Source organism: Stegostoma tigrinum, chromosome 8, assembly GCF_030684315.1.
Source record: "Stegostoma tigrinum isolate sSteTig4 chromosome 8, sSteTig4.hap1, whole genome shotgun sequence".
NCBI lineage: Eukaryota > Metazoa > Chordata > Chondrichthyes > Orectolobiformes > Stegostomatidae > Stegostoma > Stegostoma tigrinum.
Window position 1 is genome coordinate 1,986,274 of NC_081361.1, and position 17,643 is coordinate 2,003,916.

A 17,643-nucleotide genomic window follows, 5' to 3' on the forward strand; every position below is an offset into this window, starting at 1 on the left:
CAGCCAAAAATGAAATTAACCAGAAGCTTATCTATATTTGTGATGTTCTTAAAGGGACAGATGCTAACCAGACTGATAGGAAACCTCCCCTTCTCCTCGATACATGTCCGGGGAAAATTGAGCACCTGATTGAGAGGGCAGACTAGATTTATTGCTGCATCTAAAAGACAGCATTTTTGACCTTACAGCATTTTACTCAAGTGTCAGTCTATATTCTGTGCTTGTTTTTTAAACACTCAAGGATCAGAATCATCGACAGTACAACCTCTACCTGATGATCTGAAAACAAATGCCCCTAATGGTGTGTTGCTGAGCTCAGATACTTCTCGACAACCAGCTACACACCACAGGAGAGGCCCTGCAACCTTTTCCAGCTGCTACACAGCGAGTCCTGGTTAGCTAACAAGAAATGCAGAATATAGATAATTATTTAGTTTCAGGTTGGAAAGCTGAGACTAACGGAATTCCTCAAGGAATGTTGTGAGTTCATCAACAGTTTACAATCCAGACTAAAGATTTCGATGAAGGGCTGATCGGATTGGAGCTCAATGTGCGAGTACAGCATTATAGTCACCAAATAAGATGACAAGTGGAGGGAGGCGATCTACACTGGTGTGTAGACAGGGGTTGTTTGGGAGCAAACTTCGGCAACGCAAATAAAACAGTACAGTGTGGGTTGTGGGACATTTGTGTTTTGGGGAAAGGATAAAACAGCAGTAAATTATATGACTGGAGAAGTAACGCAGAGATCGGTGCTACTGAGTGATTTGTGTGTCCTGGTACAGAAATCATATAAAGTTAGTGTGAAGATGTCGCAAGTGACTTGGAAAGTAAATGGAATAGTGCTGTTTCTTGAAAAGGGTGCTGGGTATGATGTTAGGCATGTTTCCCTGCTTCTGTACAGGGCATTGCTGAGAATCCATCTCATCCTCTGTCTGTAGGTATGATGCCCAAAACTAAAAAAAATCACAATGGCCTTTGAAACTTTTCAAAGATGGTTCTCTATACACTGTCCTGTGATGAAGGCATTATGTTATGGAGGATTAACAGTTTAGTTCTGAGAATCAGAAATATTCTTGACTATATTAGAACTTAAGGAGAGTGTAAATGGTGAATACGTGACAGATAATTTGTCTTGATTGGAAGAATACAACTGGGGAAATAATTTGAAAAATAAAACAGATTCTGAGGAAGGTTCACTTGACCTGAAACATTAATTCTAATTTCTCTTCATAGATGCTGCCAGGCTGCTGACCTTTTCCACTAATTTCTGTATTTCTTTAGGAGTAAGACACATTCATTTTAATATAGATGTTGTGAAAACCACAAGACTTGTTATTTTTAAATTATGCAGGCACATATAAACATGTCTTTAAATCAAGTCGGCCCTTTTGTTGCTCAGGAAATGACTCTATGTATGACAGCAGCAATGATGCGCCAACATGGAGCAGGGAATGTGATGGAAACTAATAGCTCGGACAATGTTCAAGAGGACCTCACATGTTCATGTTTGGGGGTTGGATAGCATTATTGCGCGATTCAACTCAGAGAGGGGAAAAGAAACACAACCCACCTGAAAAGCAACAGCCTATCGCTCCCTCTCTATTTCCCTGTTCCTCATCGCATCAATGTATGAGAGCTGAAAACGCACCAATCATCTTTACCACTCATAGAGGATTCATGATGAGGATTAATTGGAATCTCCCACTGCCTGTAGCAAAGAGAATTCAGCCAAATCTATCAGTTCCAGGAAATAATCCCATTGTCAACAACTTGTCCAAGCAGAATAAATTTGGAAGCAGAATAACCTTTGGGACAATCTCTCACATTTTTCCTTTTATCATGAGTTCAACTGTTGCGTGGACAAAGTTCTTTCAAATTAATATTTCAGCTTGTCATCAAATATACGTGTGTGTGTGTGTGTGTGTGTGTGTGTGTGTGTGTGTGTGTGTGTGTCTGTGTGTCTGTGTGTGTGTGTGTGTGTGTGTGTGTGTGTGTTTCTTCTTTGCATCATAGTTTGAGTAAAATTGGTTTGGTCATAAATGTGTCATTTTAGCAGATTCAAGAAAACTGTCTGACTCTTTCCTTACACTGACCCTGACCCAGTCTGAGACCTATATTATCAGCCACATCACCAACCTGGCTGCATTTAAAATTTGTAGTGATCAGGGGAGAGGTGGGACTAGAAAAGGAAACAGTGACCTGGCAAGCCAGTGTGCCAGAGACCAGTGAGCCTGACATGAGAGCTGGATAAGTTGTGGGAGGGGATTCTGAGGGATAGGATTTACATACATTTGGAAAGGCAAGAAGTGAATAGGGATAGTAAACATTGCTTTGTGCAGTGTAAATCACGTCTCACTAACTTGATTATTTTGAAGAGGTGATAAAGAAGGTTGATGAAGGCAGTGTGGCAGACACTTTCCAAATCGGCTTCAGGAAGGTGTTACATAACATTCCGAATGGTAGACAGATTAGTCATGGGTAATCACATGGGATCCAGGGGGAGCAAGCCAATTGAATTCAAAATTGGCTTGAAGGCAGGGGATTGTTTTACAGACTGGAGACCAGTGACCAGCCGTGTGCTGCAAGTATCAGTGCTGAGTTCCCTGCTTTCCATCATTAATATAAAGGGTTTGGATGTGAATATCAGAGACATGGTTAGTAAGTTTACAGATGACATCAAAAAGTGGTGCCGTGGACAGTGGTGAAGTTTATCTCAGAGTGCAAAGGGACATTGATCAGATGGGCCAATGGGCCAAGGAGTGGCTGATGGAGTTTAATTTAGGTAAATGAGAGGTTTTGCGTTTGGTAGAGGAAAGCAGGGCAAGACTTTGTGCCCCACACCTCAGGAAGGACATACTAGCCCTGGAGCATGTCCAGCGGAGATTCACATGGATGATCCCTGGAATGGTAGGTTTAACGTATGATGGACGGCTAAGGATCCTGGGATTGTACTCATTAGAGTTTAGAAGGCTGATGGAAGACCCAATAGAAACTTACAAAATAATGGATGGCTTAGAAGGGGTGGACGCTCAGAAGTTGTTTCTGTTCTGGGGGAGACTAGGGGAGACTAAGTTGTTTCTGTTAGGCGGGAGGAGAGCGAGGGCCAGACAGAGAGAGCGCCAGGAGGCTGTCGGGAAGGTAATGTTTTTTGTTCCCACTTTAAAAAGCTTACCTCGAGCGGGGGCCGCCTTCATGTACTTGGGCAGGAAAAGGAGTGGAAGGGTGATAGTCATTGGGGATTCAATTGTAAGGGGAATAGATAGGCGGTTCTGCGGTCGAAAACGGGACTCCCGAATGGTATGTTGCCGCCCAGGTGCACGGGCCAGGGATGTCTCCGGTCGGCTGCAGAATATTCTGAAGGGGGAGGGTGAACAGCCAGTTGTCGTGGCGCATATAGGCACCAACGATATAGGCAGAAAACGGGATGAGGTCCTACAAGCAGAATTTAGCGAGTTAAGAGCCAAGTTAAAAAGTAGGACCTCAAAGGTAGTAATCTCAGGATTGCTACCAGTGCCACGTGCTAGTCAGTGCAGAAATGAAAGAATAGCTAGGATGGATGTGTGGCTTGAGAGATGCTGTAGGAGGGAGGGGTTCAGATTTTTGGGACATTGGAACCGATTCTGGGGAAGGTGGGACTATTACAAATTGGATGGTCTACACCTGAGCCGGACTGGAACCAATGACTTTGGGGGTACTTTTGCTAATGCTGTGGGGGAGGGTTCAAACTCATGTGGCAGGGGGATGGGAACCAAATATTGGACAGAAAAGAGACAGTAACGAAAGCCTGTAGGGAACTAGTTAATGGAGTCAGTGTAACTAAAGGGAATAGTAGTCGGGAAGCAGATGATGAACACAAAGGGACAGATGGTCTGAGGTGCATTTGTTTTAATGCGAGAAGTGCAGTTGATAAGGCAGATGAGCTTAGGGCTTGGATCAGTACCTGGAAGTATGATGTTATTGCTATTACTGAGACTTGGTTGAGGGAAGAGTATGATTGGCAATTAGTTGTCCCAGGATATCGATGCTTCAGTGGGGTGAGAGAGGGAGGTAAAAGGGGTGGAGGAGTTGCAGTACTTGTCAAGGACGATAACACAGCCGTACTGAAGGAGGGCCCCATGGAGGACGTAAGCAATGAAGCAATATGGGTAGAACTCAGAAATAGGAAGGATGCAGTAACAATGTTGGGGCTGTACTACACATCTCCCAACAGCGAGCGTGAGATAGAGGTACAAATATGTAAACAGATAATGGAAAGGTGTAGGAAAAACAGGCTGGTGGTGATGGGAGATTTTAATTTTCCCAACATTGACTGGGATTCACTCAGTGTTAGGGGTCAAGACGGAGCATAATTTGTCAGGTGTGTCCAGGAGGGTTTTCGAGAGCAGTTCGTATGTAGTCCAACTCGGGAAGGTGCCATACTGGACCTGGTGCTATGGAATGATAATGGTGGTTGATATTACAGCAGGGGACTACCTTGGAAATAGCGACCACAATTCCATACGTTTTACAATACTCATGGACAAGGATGGGAGTGGTCCTAAAGGAAGAGTACTAAACTGGGGGAAGGCTGACTATACCAAGATTCGGCAGGATCTGAGGAATGTAGATTGGGAGAAGCTGTTTGAAGGTAAATCCACATTTGATATGTGGGAGGCTTTTAAGGAGAGGTTGATTAGCGTGCAGGAGAGACATGTTCCTGTGAAAATGAGGAATAGAAATGGCAAGATGAAGGAACCATGGATGACAGTTGAAATTGTGAGACTAGCCAAGAGCAAAAAGGAAGCATACATGAGGTCGAGGCGACTGGAGACAGATGAAGCTTTGCAAGAATATTGGGAATGTAGATCGAATCTGAAACGAAGGATTAAGAGGGCTAAGAGAGGACATGAGATATTGCTGGCAAACATGGTTAAGGAAAATCCCAAAGCCTTTTATTCATATATAAAGAGCAAGAGGGTAACTAGAGAAAGGATTGGCCCACTTCAGGACAAAGAAGGAAAGTTATGTGCTGATTCAGAGAAAATGGGTGACATTCTTACCGAGTATTTTGCCTCGGTATTCTCCAAGGAGAGGGACATGACAGATGTTGAGGTTAGGGATAGATTTTTGCTAACTCTAGGTCAAGTTGACATAAGGAAAGAAGAAGTGTTGGGTATCCTAAAAGTCATTAAGATGGACAAGTCCCCTGGTCTGGACGGTATCTATCCCAGGTTACTGAGGGAAGTGAGAGAGGGCATAGCCGGGGCCTTAACAGATATCTTTGCAGCATCCTTCGACATGGGTGAGGTCCCAGAGGTCTGGAGACTTGCTAATGTTTTCCCCTTGTTTAAGAAGGGCAGCAAGGATAATCCAGGTAATTATCGACCGGTGAGCCTGACTTCAGTGCTAGGGAAGCTACTGGAGAAGATACTGAGGGATAGGATCTATTCCCATTTGGAAGAAAATGGGCATATCAGTGATAGGCAACATGGTTTTGTGCAGTGAAGGCCATGTCTTACCAACTGAATAGTATTCTTTGAGGACGTGACAAAGTTGATTGATGAGGGAAAGGCTGTAGATATCATATACGTGGACTTCAGTGAGACGTTTGATAAGATTTCCCATGGCAGGCTGATGGAGAACGTGAAGTCACATGAGGTCCAGGGTGTGCTAGCAAGGTGGATAAAAAACTGGCTAGGCAACAGGAGACAGAGAGTTGTAGTGGAAGGGAGTTTCTCAAATTGGAGACCTGTGACCAGTGGTGTTCCACAGGGATCTGTGCTGGGACCATTGTTGTTTGTGACATATGTAAATGATTTGGAGGATGGTGTAGGTGGTCTGATCAGCAAGTTTTCAGATGACACTAAGATTGGTGGAGTAGCAGATAGTGAAGGGAACTGTCAGAGATTACAGCAGAATATAGATAGACTGGAGAGTTGGGCAGATAAATGGCAGATGGAGTTCAATCCGGGCAAATGCAAGGTGATGCATTTTGGAAGATCAAATTCATGGGCGAACTATACAGTAAATGGAAAAGCCCGAGGGAAAATTGATGAACAGAGAGATCTGGGTGTTTCGGTCCATTGCTCCCTGAAGGTGACAACACAGGTCAATAGGGTGGTCAGGAAGGCATATGGCATGCTTTCCTTCATTGGGCAGGGTATTGAGTACAAGAGTTGGCAGGCCATGTTGCAGTTGTATAGGACTTTGGTTCGGCCACATTTGGAGTACTGTGTATAGCTCTGTTCGCCATATTACCAAAAGGATATAAATGCTTTGGAGAGGGTGCAGAGGAGGTTCACCAGGATGTTGCCTGGTATGGAGGTTGCTAGCTACGAAGAAAGGCTGAGTAGATTAGGATTATTTTCATTAGAAAGACAGAGATTGAGGGGGGACCTGATTGAGGTCTACAAAATCATGAGGCGTATAGACAGGGTGGATAGCAAAAAGTTTTTTCCCAGAGTGGGGGATTCAATTACGAGGGGTCATGAGTTCAAAGTGAGAGGAGGAATGTTTCAGGGAGATATGCGTGGAAAGTTCTTTACACAGAGGGTGGTGGGTGCTTGGAATGCGTTGCCAGTGGAGGTGGTAGACGCAGACACGTTAGCGTCTTTTAAGATATATTTGGACAGGTGTATGGATGGGCAGGGGGAAAATGGCCCCAGACCATTAGAAAATAGATGACAGGTTCGACAGAGGATCTTCTGGATGTGAGTTTGCTCGCTCAGCTGGAAGGTTAGTTTTCAGACGTTTCATCACCATTCTAGGTAACATCATCAGCGAGCCTCCGATGAAGCACTGGTGTTATGTCCCGCTTTCTATTTATCTGTTTTGGTTTCCTTGGGTTGGTGATGTCATTTCCTGTGTTGGTGATGTCATTTCCTGTTCTTTTTCTCAGAGGATGGTAGATTGGCTCCAAATCAATGTGTTTGTTGATGGGGTTCCAGTTGGAATGCCATGCTTCTAGGAATTCTCGAGCGTGTCTCTGTTTGGCTTGCCCTCGGATGGATGTGTTATCCCAATCAAACAGGACAAATGGGCAATCAAATGGACAAACAGGCAGAAAGCTAGCCACCAGGATATATGAACATCAACTTGCCACAAAACGACATGACCCACTATCACTAGTATCCTTCCATACAGATGAGGAAGGACACCACTTTGATTGGGACAACACATCCATCCTTGGACAAGTCAAACAGAGACACGTGTGAGAATTCCGAGAAGCATGGCATTCCAACCGGAATTCCATCAACAAACACATTGATTTGGAGCCCATCTACCATCCTCTGAGAAAAAAGAACAGGAAATGACATCATCAACCCAAGGAAACCTAAACAGGTAAACAGAAAGCGGGACATAACACCAGCGCTTCATCGGAGGCTCACTGATGATGTTACTTAGAATGGTGACAAAACGTCTGAAAACTAACCTTCCAGCTCAGTGAGCAAGCTCACATCCAGAAACTCAACTTGAGCTACAAATCTTCTCAAAACTGGCTAACAGAGGATCTTGATTGGTGTAGGCTTGGAGGGCCGAAGGGCCTGTTCCTGTGCTGTAATTTTCTTTGTTCTTTGTTCTTTGACACGTGGGCACAGCCTTAAAATGAGAGGCGATAAATTTAAAACTGAAATGAGACTACATTTCTTCAGCCAGAGAGTGGTGGGCTTGTGGAATTCAATGCCACGGAGTGCCGTGGAGGCCAGGACGTTGGATGCCTTCAAAGCAGAGATTGACAAGTTCTTGATTACACAAGGAATCAAGGGCTACAGGGAGAGTGCATGGAAGTGGAGTTGAAATGCCCATCAGCCATGATTTAAAAGGCAGAGTGGACTTGATGGGCCAAATGGCCTTACTTCCACTCCTATGTCTTATCATCTTATGGTCTTATACAGTCAATGCTGGGGCCCTGGGGACTGTTGCTGAATAAAGAGACCTTTAGTGCATTCACTTCGTTCCTTGAAGGTGGAGTAGTATGTGAGACAGGGTAGGGAAGGACACATTTGCCATGATTGCCCTAATCAGTCAGAGCATTGGGTACAGGGGTTGTGATGGCATGTTGCTCCTAAACAGGACATTGATGAGGGCACTTTAAGAATACTGCGCACATTTCAGTTGGCTCTGCTCAAGGAAGGAAGTTGTTATTTTTGAGAGGGTGCAGAAAAAATGATTTACAAGGATGTTCCTCGACTGGAGGGTTTGAACTGGATGGAGAGGCCGAATAGTTTGAAAGGTTTTCCCCTGGAGTGTCAGAGGCTGAGGGGTGACATGACAGAGGTTTATAAAACTTCAATTCCATGAATATTCTGAATAACCAAAGTTCATTTCTCTGCCCGGGGCGGGGGTGGTCGGGGGGGGAGGCCAAAAGTCAAGTGCTAAGTTCAAAGCTGAGAGGGGAACAACTAAGAAGGGAATTTACAAAGCTCAAAAAACAAAGAAAATTTGGCCCTCCAAGCCTGGTCAAGCCCAGGCAGGTGGGACTAGGATAGTTTGGGATTATGGTTGAAATGGACTGGTTGGGCTGAAGAGCTGTCTGACCCTGTAACTCTTTCACGAGCTCTATTACCACCTCCGTGTCTCCTCTGGGATGTACCAGAGCAACGTATCAAACTTCAGTTCAATTAGTTTTGAGCAATTCTTCTTTATTAATTCTAATCTCCCACAGTTCCTCATTTTCACATTCACTCTGCCCTGTGGAATTTCTGGAAGATTTTCTGTATAATCTTCTATGGAGACAGAGTAATGTATCCCATCCAGCAGTGGGTCAGTGGGGGTGGGGTGAAAAGAGATGCTACGTCACCAAGTGAATACATTGGAGCACTGCACTTAGGAGATGATGGACATGGCACCCACTCCTGCTCGGAGAGTTCTAGAATCTAAACAGTTCAATGAAACTGTCATTTTACGACCATTGACAGGTTATGCTGAAACCAGTGACACAAAGCCGTGACAACCTCTTTTTAGAATCAAACTGTCTTCACACTTTGCAACTGGTATAGGTCCAGGTAGAGACAAGAATCAGTCTCCAGTCAAAATTTTAGTAACTGCAAGTATGGCCAGAAGAGAACTGCAACTGGAAAGGAGCAGATTATGATTTATTCATAAACAGCACTGAGGCAGAAGTGAAGACTGGGGATATTATTGGTGATAAAGTGAATATTATGGTATAGATCAGCTCTGGGCAAAATGGGCCAATGGTGGTTCTGAATACTTTTCTTCATCCTCAGATGTTTGTAAGTGAAGGCATGGCACAAGAATTGAGTTTGTTACTGAAAGTGAATATAATAGTTTCCATCTTTGTCAAATACAGAAAATAGAAATCGAGATGCTGTTCACAAAGACTTACGGAATTAATAAATGGAAAGACACAGAGAAACTTACCAGGAACACCAACAAAAGCGAGAATGGGATAGTAACCTGCTTGAATAATTATCAGGACACCTTCTATTCGCAAAGTTAATGGTATCCAATTGAAAGTAAGCCAGTCAAGGCCATCGGATAAACTCCTGTCCATTGTTGGAATATTCCAATCTATTCCTCTCAGATTCTGGTGCGTTGTCGTAACTTTCCACTCCATTGTTCTCACATTCTGAGCCATTGTTGGAACATCCCAATCTGCTGGTCACAGACTCTGATCTCCCCCCTCTCTCTGGAGCTGCTGATCCCAATCGTATTGAGGATGACACAGCCACTGATACTATGGGATAACACATTGGAAGAAACCCCTTATTAATAGAAGCGGGAAACCCTCCAGTGACACAGTCAGTATCCATGGGGACAGACATTAATTTGATTCACTGAACAAACAGCTCCAGTTAACCCCTTTCACTACAACACTTTAAATGTAACATAAATACCTGTTCTGGGTGGGAAGCTGACATTGCCTGCTATTGGTCTTTGTGCTCATCTCCAATCACTCTCACACTGTTAGACATAAAGGAGAAAGGTGATGATTTCTTTTCACAGGCTCGATGACTTTATTGTGTTATCCACATGAGGCGTTCGGTGTAACCACATTCCTAAGAGCCATTCAAAAGGTTGTCCATGCTCTGAAGCCTCCTCCACTACAACTGCCAATGTAAGCCCTGTCTCTGGACACAACTGCCCTGAAGAAAGACAGGAAATGCTGAACTTTCCTCTCATTGCCCTAACAAGGCAACGTTTTATCCTTAACAGAATACATCCAATAATTTGCCTCTAAATTTGCAATCATTTTTTCACAGTTTATACACATTTTCTTTCCCGTTTCCTTTGGCCTGAGCTGAAAAGTAAGCATTACATTTCCAATTGCCGTGTTTATTGGGATTGAAGAGTCAGAGACAGCATCTATGTGATTGGTTAGCAAACAGAAAGGAATAGGAGAATAGGAAATGCAGACTGGGCAGGAGTAAAGCAATATCCCCCAGACACCAATATCATCTTATAGTCAGAATAAAATAAAATACAGAGAAGGAAAAAGAATATCCTTGTCCGAAGGAATGGCAAGTGACAATGTAAACAAAACACAATAGTTTGGAATAGAGGAAAAATGATTTGATATGTACTCTGCCAGTGTGTGCTGATAGAAAAGACTGTTCATGTATGCACAAGACATACAGAGTTAACAACTGAGACATAGTTCACAAAATATGATGCAGACGATGTACAAAATTTATAAAACATTTAAACATTGTTTGATTCTCAGCTGATGTGTTCTGTTCCCATTCTCTCAAGAATTTCCCCTCTCTGGGTTTCCATGCTCTCCTCTCTCATTCTTATCAGTTTGTGTGTTATAAATTTCTGCTTTGTGTGTCGCACCTTATTTCAATTAATTAACACACTGCAAGGAAATAAATATACTGACCTGCTGGGTTCTGTCAACGGCTGGCATCTGTCATATTAGGGTAGATAAAAGTTCTGGCATCAGACAGACAATGCGAACATGTTACTCTGTTGTACCTTCATTGTACTGAGGAACACAGCACACAGAAATTGCCAAAATAGCGAAGTACATTTACTTCTGTCAAGAATCTATTTTTACACCTCTTAATCCATATTCCCTCTCTGTTTCAGACTCCCTCTCTATTTATATCTTGTTAATAAACCCTTCAAAAGTCCCCAGTAAATCTCTCAAACCTCCCTCTTTCAGTTAGATCTATTGCTCATTTGTGGATGTGATGTGATAATAATGGAGGAACATCACTATAAAGGAGGAAGGATGTTGCCAGAGTTGATGGGAAGGGAAGCCGAGCAGGGAAAACAGTGGAGCGGCAATGGCAGGACTTTCTTGGGATAATTCGAAGGCACATTTTAAATTCCTCCCAAGGGAGAAGAAGCATACTCAGGGAGGACAAGGCAGCTGTCGGTAATACAGGAGGTCGGAGACAGCATAAGAGCAAAAGAGAAAGCGTTCAAAGTGGTGAAGGCTATTGGAAATCCTAAGGATTAGTAAGACTTGAAATTCCAACTTAGGGTAAATGATAAAAGCAATAGGGAGGAGAAGATGAAATATGATGGCAAGCTTGTTAATAATACAAAAGAAGATTGCAAGAAGTCTTTAGATATATAACAAGGAAGAGGGGGAAGCATGACCAAACACGGGACTGCTGGAAATGAGGCTGGAGTACTTATGGGAAACATAGAAATGGTAGAGTATCTGATTAGGGACTTTGCATCAGTCTTCACGGTGGAAGACACCAGCAGCCAGCCAGAACATAAAGCGAATCAGAGGCAGAGGTAAGTGAGGTGACCATCAGTAAGGAGAAGGTGCTGGGGAAGCTGAAAGATCTGAAGGTCGATAAATTAACCAGATCAGATGGACTGTGCGCCATAGTTCTAAGGAGATAGCGGACAAGTTTGTTTCGCTTTGCTGGTGATCTTTCAGGAATCGCTGGAGTCAGAGAGGGTCACAGAAGACTGGCAAATATCACCCCGCTGTTTAAGGAGAGAGAGACACAGAAATCAGGAAATTATAGGTGATGGGGCAATGAAAAATATTTTGAACAAGGCTCAGTGGATCCTTAGTTTTATGAGTAGAGGTCCAGAGTATAAAAGCTGGGAAGTGGTGGAGTATATTGAAACGATATTTGATTAAGCTGCAGCATAACAAGGGTTAAATTTACAAATTATATTACAAACAGAAGACTTGAAAGTGCAGTTGAAATGAAGGAAATCGGTTTAAAGCATACAGGAGCGCACATGACAAATTGTTGCCTAGACCCTGTAGTTCAGGATGTCGGGAACAGCCTGTGAGTAAATTGAGTTTTAAAAAGTCTAAAAAGCACAATGAAAGCTGTTGCTGCAGAGTTCCCAATGTACAACAATGTCGTCAATACTGAAGATGAAATAAAGCCGGATATTTGAAAAGATTGCAGACTCATTCCTCCGTTCTCTGCAACCCAAAACACACCTTCCAGGAGAAGCAGCATTTCACTTGTACTCTTTCAATCCAGTCGACTGTCATTGCTGCTCACAATGCTGCCTGCTTTACACTGGCGAGACCAAAGAGAGGCTGCTTTGCCAAACACTTCCACTCTGTCTGTAGGAATAACCCTAACCTCCTCATTGCTTCCAATTTCAATAATATACCTTGTTCTCATGCTAACATTTTGCTCCTGGGTTCCTGCAATGCTTCAATGAAGGGCATCCCAAGCTCAAGTTACACCTCATTTTATGCTTTGTGCTTTATAGCTTGTAGGCCTTAATATTCAATTCCATAACTTCACAGCCTGACACCATTGGGAATGTTCTCCATTTTTCGTACATTCTCCCTCCTGGTCTCCCTGTGACCATGTCATGTTTGTGTCTTGTTTATCTTGCACTGAATGGAAGGAACCCATCTCTCCCATTCACACCTGTATTTACTCCCATTCTACATCTGTTTTTCTTTCACCACAACTAAACGTCCATTTGTCTTTTGCACTGTACAACACGCCCTCTGTTTTCTGTCACTCCTCCTCCACCTCTGTCAAGGTATTTTCCAATCCTTTTCAGTTCTGAAGAAGGCTCACGCTGGACTTGAAACCTTATCTCTGTTTCTCTGTCTCCACAGATGCGTCCAGAACTGCTGAGTTTCTCCAGAAATGAATCGGCACAAAATAAATTTTCAAGAAAACAAAGAACTGTGGACGCTGGAAATCTGAAACAAAGACAAAAGTTGCTGATGAAACTGAGAGCTTTGAAGAAGTGTCACCGGATCCGACAGATGAACTTTGCTGTGACTCCACAGATGCTGCCAGACCTGCTTAGTTTCTTCGGCAATTTCTATTTTCAAATAAATTCCAACAGTGTGTGTCAAAGCTGCACAAACGCCCTGTCCAACATGGAGCACCATACACTGGGAAGTGAATGGCACAGCGAGGTGCACTCATTCATTGGTTCAGGCTGGCATCACTGGCACTACAGAGCACTTAATCATGGTCAGGCAGAGAAACAGGGAGAAGCACGTTCACTTTAAAAACAGAAGATTTCACTGGGGGAAGGGAAAAGATTCAGATGAAGATGTTAAATGTGTCTTGAGGAATGTGAAAAATTGGTAGCCTGAAATCATGGAGAGACTCTCAGAAGAAAAAGAACAATAAAGTAGAAGTGTTACCATATCAGAACCCAGAGTAGGTCACTGAGTACAGGAGCAATGGAGACTGGGTCTGAACTGGGGACAGGCAGTACAATGACATTGCACATATTGCAGCTCAAAACTGGGCATTCATGTGGTGATGTAAACCACAGCAGCAGCAGAAGCAGAAATGTGTTCAACCACAATCTGTAACTTTTTGTCCCAGAGAATCCCTCAGTCTATGATTACCATCAAGCTGAGCAATGGTTCAGTGACGAGTGTAGGCAAACACGCCGGGGTCAGAACCATCTGAACCAAAAACTGATGCCAGCCCATTATAAATGCCAGATTTGGCTGGTTGCATTACAAACAGCAGAGCCAACACATTACAGACAGGGCAAAGTGATTGCAACAGCAACAGACCAGAAGTCCGGCCATAACCAGTCATAAATGGTGATTGACAGTTAAACAACTCCCTGGAGGAGAGGGATCCACAAATATCCCCATCCTAAACAATGGAACAGCCCCCCACACCAGTACAAAAGTCAAGGATGTAGTATCTGCACCATCCTCAGCCAGAAGTATTGAGTGGATGACTTAGCTCGCCCTCATCATGACCCCCTACAAAATCACAGATACCAGTCTTCAACCAATTCAATTCACTCCACATGATACCAAGAAAAAGATGATAAACTAAAGATACGAAGAAGATAACTGGCCCGGTCGCCATTCCTGCAATGGGACTGAAGGGTTGTACTGCACAACCAGCCATGCACCTGGTGAAGCTGTTTCATTCCAGCCACAACTCTGACACCTACCTGGCAATGTGGACAATCACTCAGCTGTGCCCAGTCCCCTAAGAGGAGAATAGTTACAATCTGACCAACTGCCACACCCTCAGTCTCATCAAGATCGTCGAATTGTTGGAAGTTGTTTTTGACAGAGCTGTCAAGCAGCACAGAAATAACCTGCTCAGTGTGGTTTCTGATGGGTCCCCATGTGGAGATGGTGCTGTTGTGGAAATATCATTAGATTACTAATCCAGACCAGGCTAATGCTTTGGCAGCCAAGGAATGTTAAGGACAATTAACAAAATACCAAAACGTCAAATCTGATGTCAGTAAAAGTGGGCCTTGAAACCAATATCAATTGTAAAAACCAATGTGCTTCAACAATGTACGTTCAGGATGCAAATCTACTGTGCTTTCCTGGTATGCCTAAAAGTGACTCCAGACCCGTGTTGAACTCTTCAATGGTCTCTGAGACAGGACAGGCTGCATCATTACCTGCCAATTTTTATACTCAATGCCCAGGCCGATGAAGGTAGGCATGCCATATGCCTTGTTGACTACCTTTTCCAACTGCGTAGCCACTTTCAGTGATCTGTGTACCTGGACACCCAGATCCCACTGCCTATGAGTGTTCTTCAGGGTTCTGCCATTTACTGGATATTTTCCATCTGGATTAGACCTTCCAAAATGCATTACCTCACATGTTTCCAGATTGAACTCCATCTGCCATCTCTCTGCCCAAGTCACCAACCTATCGATATTCAGCTTTGTCCTTTGACGGTCGTCATTGCTGTCCGCAATTCCAACAACGTTTGTGTCATCAGCAAACTTACTAATCAGACCAGTTACATTCTCCTCCAAATTATTTATATATATGACAGATAGCAAAGGTCCTAACACTGATTCCTGAGGAACGCCACAGTTTTGATCTCAATATGACCCAAACTATCTACACACCCTTCCCCAGACTCATCATCCACCACGTCCTTCTCCATGGTAAATACTGACACAAAGTGCTCATTTAATACCTCGCCATACTCCTCTGGCTCCACATGTAAATTCCCTTCCCTGTCCTTGAGTGGGCCATCCCTCTGCCTGGCTGCCCTCTTGCTCTTTGTATGTATATATGGGATTTTCCTTAATGTTGTTGGACAATGACCCCTTTATAGCCGCCCTGACTCCACGTTTAAATTTCTTTCATCTTTCCTTATATTCCACCCTCGCTTCGTATATTCCCAGCCTCCTGGCCTTAATAAATGCTTCCTTTTTCTGTTTAATTAGGCTCACAATATCTCCCATTATCCAAGGTTCCCTAAACTTGCCGTACATTCCCTCATCCTTATAGTAATGTACTTGTCCTGAGTTCCCAGCAACTTACACTTGAAAGACTCCCACATACCAGATGTGAATTTGCCCTCAAACATTTGTCCCAATCTACATTCTTCAGTTCCTGCCTAATATTGTTATAATTAGCCTTTCCCAATTTAACACCTTCACTCGATAACTACAACTATCAATGTCCATCAGGACCCTTAAACTTACTGAATTGTGATCACAGTCTTTGAGCTATTCCCTTATTGAGACACTGACCACCCGGGCAGGTTCCTTCCCCAATACTAGGTCCAGTACGGCCCCTTTCCAAGATGGACTGTCTACATCGTGTTTCAAAAAGCCCTCCTGGATGCTCTTTACAATCTCTGCCCCATCTGAGCCCCAAGCACTAAGTGAGTCCCAGTCAATGTATGGGAAGTTAAAATTACCCACAACAATAACCTTGTACTTTTACATCTTGCCAAAGTCTGGCTACAAACCTGTTCTCCTATCTCCTGCTGACTGTATGGAGGCCTATAGTACACCCAAACATTGTGATTGCACCCTTCCTGTTCCTGAGTTCTACCCATATTGCCTCGCTGTGTGAGCCATCCGAGGTGTCCTCCCATGGTACATCTGTGATATTCCCCTTAGCAAGTAGTGCAACTCCCCCACCCATTATCTACCTGCCTCAATCCTGCCTGAAACACCTGTATCCTGGAACGTTGAGCGATCAATCCTGTCCCTCCCTTAACCAAGTCTCTATAATACCAACAACATCATAGTTCTAAGTACTAATCCAAGCTCCAAGTTCTTCTGCCCTACCTGCCCTACACTTCTTGCATTGAAACAGGTGAACTTCAGTCTATGAGATCTGCTTTGCAACCACTCCCAGACTGTTCTTTCTCTGAGTCTTACTGGCCCTATTCTCTAGTTGCATTTCAGTCCATTCACTTTGCATTGATTCCCACACCCCTGCCAAGCTAATTTCAATCCTCCTGAGTGACACCAGCAAACCTCCCAGCCAGAATATACACCTATCCTTTTCAAATCCCAAAACATCAACTTTCCTGAACCTCTGATACTGCCTGGCCTGTTGTGATCATTCAACTCTACACCTTGTTATCTCAGATTCCAGCATCGGCCGTTCCTACTATCTCTGAGGAAGTTCTGGAATGAAACCAGTTCACTTGATGGCCATTGTCAGTACTGGCCTCTCCCTGGTGCATACATGGCACACTCTCTCAGTGTTGAAAATGCCTTCCTCTCCTTAGTTTATTTTCCTGGCTGATAAATCATTATATCTCTGTGCGGTCACAATGAACTGAAATTTTAATGTGCCCACACTGAATAGAAACAGTTGACAATGTAATTGCACAATTTTCTGTACCACAGTGACAGTAACAGCAGCACCACTATTGCTGCTGGAGGTGACTGGGGATGTTGGGGATGAGGTGGCCTTGTGGTATTATTTCTAGACTATTAATCCAAGGATCCAGGTAATGGACCACACCCCAATTCAAATCCTGCCATGGCAGATTGTGGAATTTGACTTCACTGAAATACCTGGAATGATGAAACTATTACGCCATCATTGATCATTGGGAATAAAAAACACCTGGCTCACTAATGGCCTTCAGGGAAGGAATCTGCCATCCTTATCTGGCCTGGCCTGCATGTGACTCCAAACCAACAGCAATGTGGTTGACTCTCAACTGCCATTTGAAATGACCAAACCATCCACTCAGTTATATCAATCACCACAAAGTCTCACAGAAATGACACAACACAGACCTATTTACCAGCAATACACAGCATGTGTATGGTAGAGATGCAAGAAAAAAGCTCATAAACACCTTCTCAAGGGCAACGAGGAAAGGGAAATAAATGCTGGCCCAGCCAGTCACACCCACAAACCATTAATCCATAAAGAAGATGACCACATTCAGGAAAGACAGACTGAGGTGACACAGCTTACTTTAAGCAGGGACTTAGAAGTATATCTACATGGGCATGATATTCAGG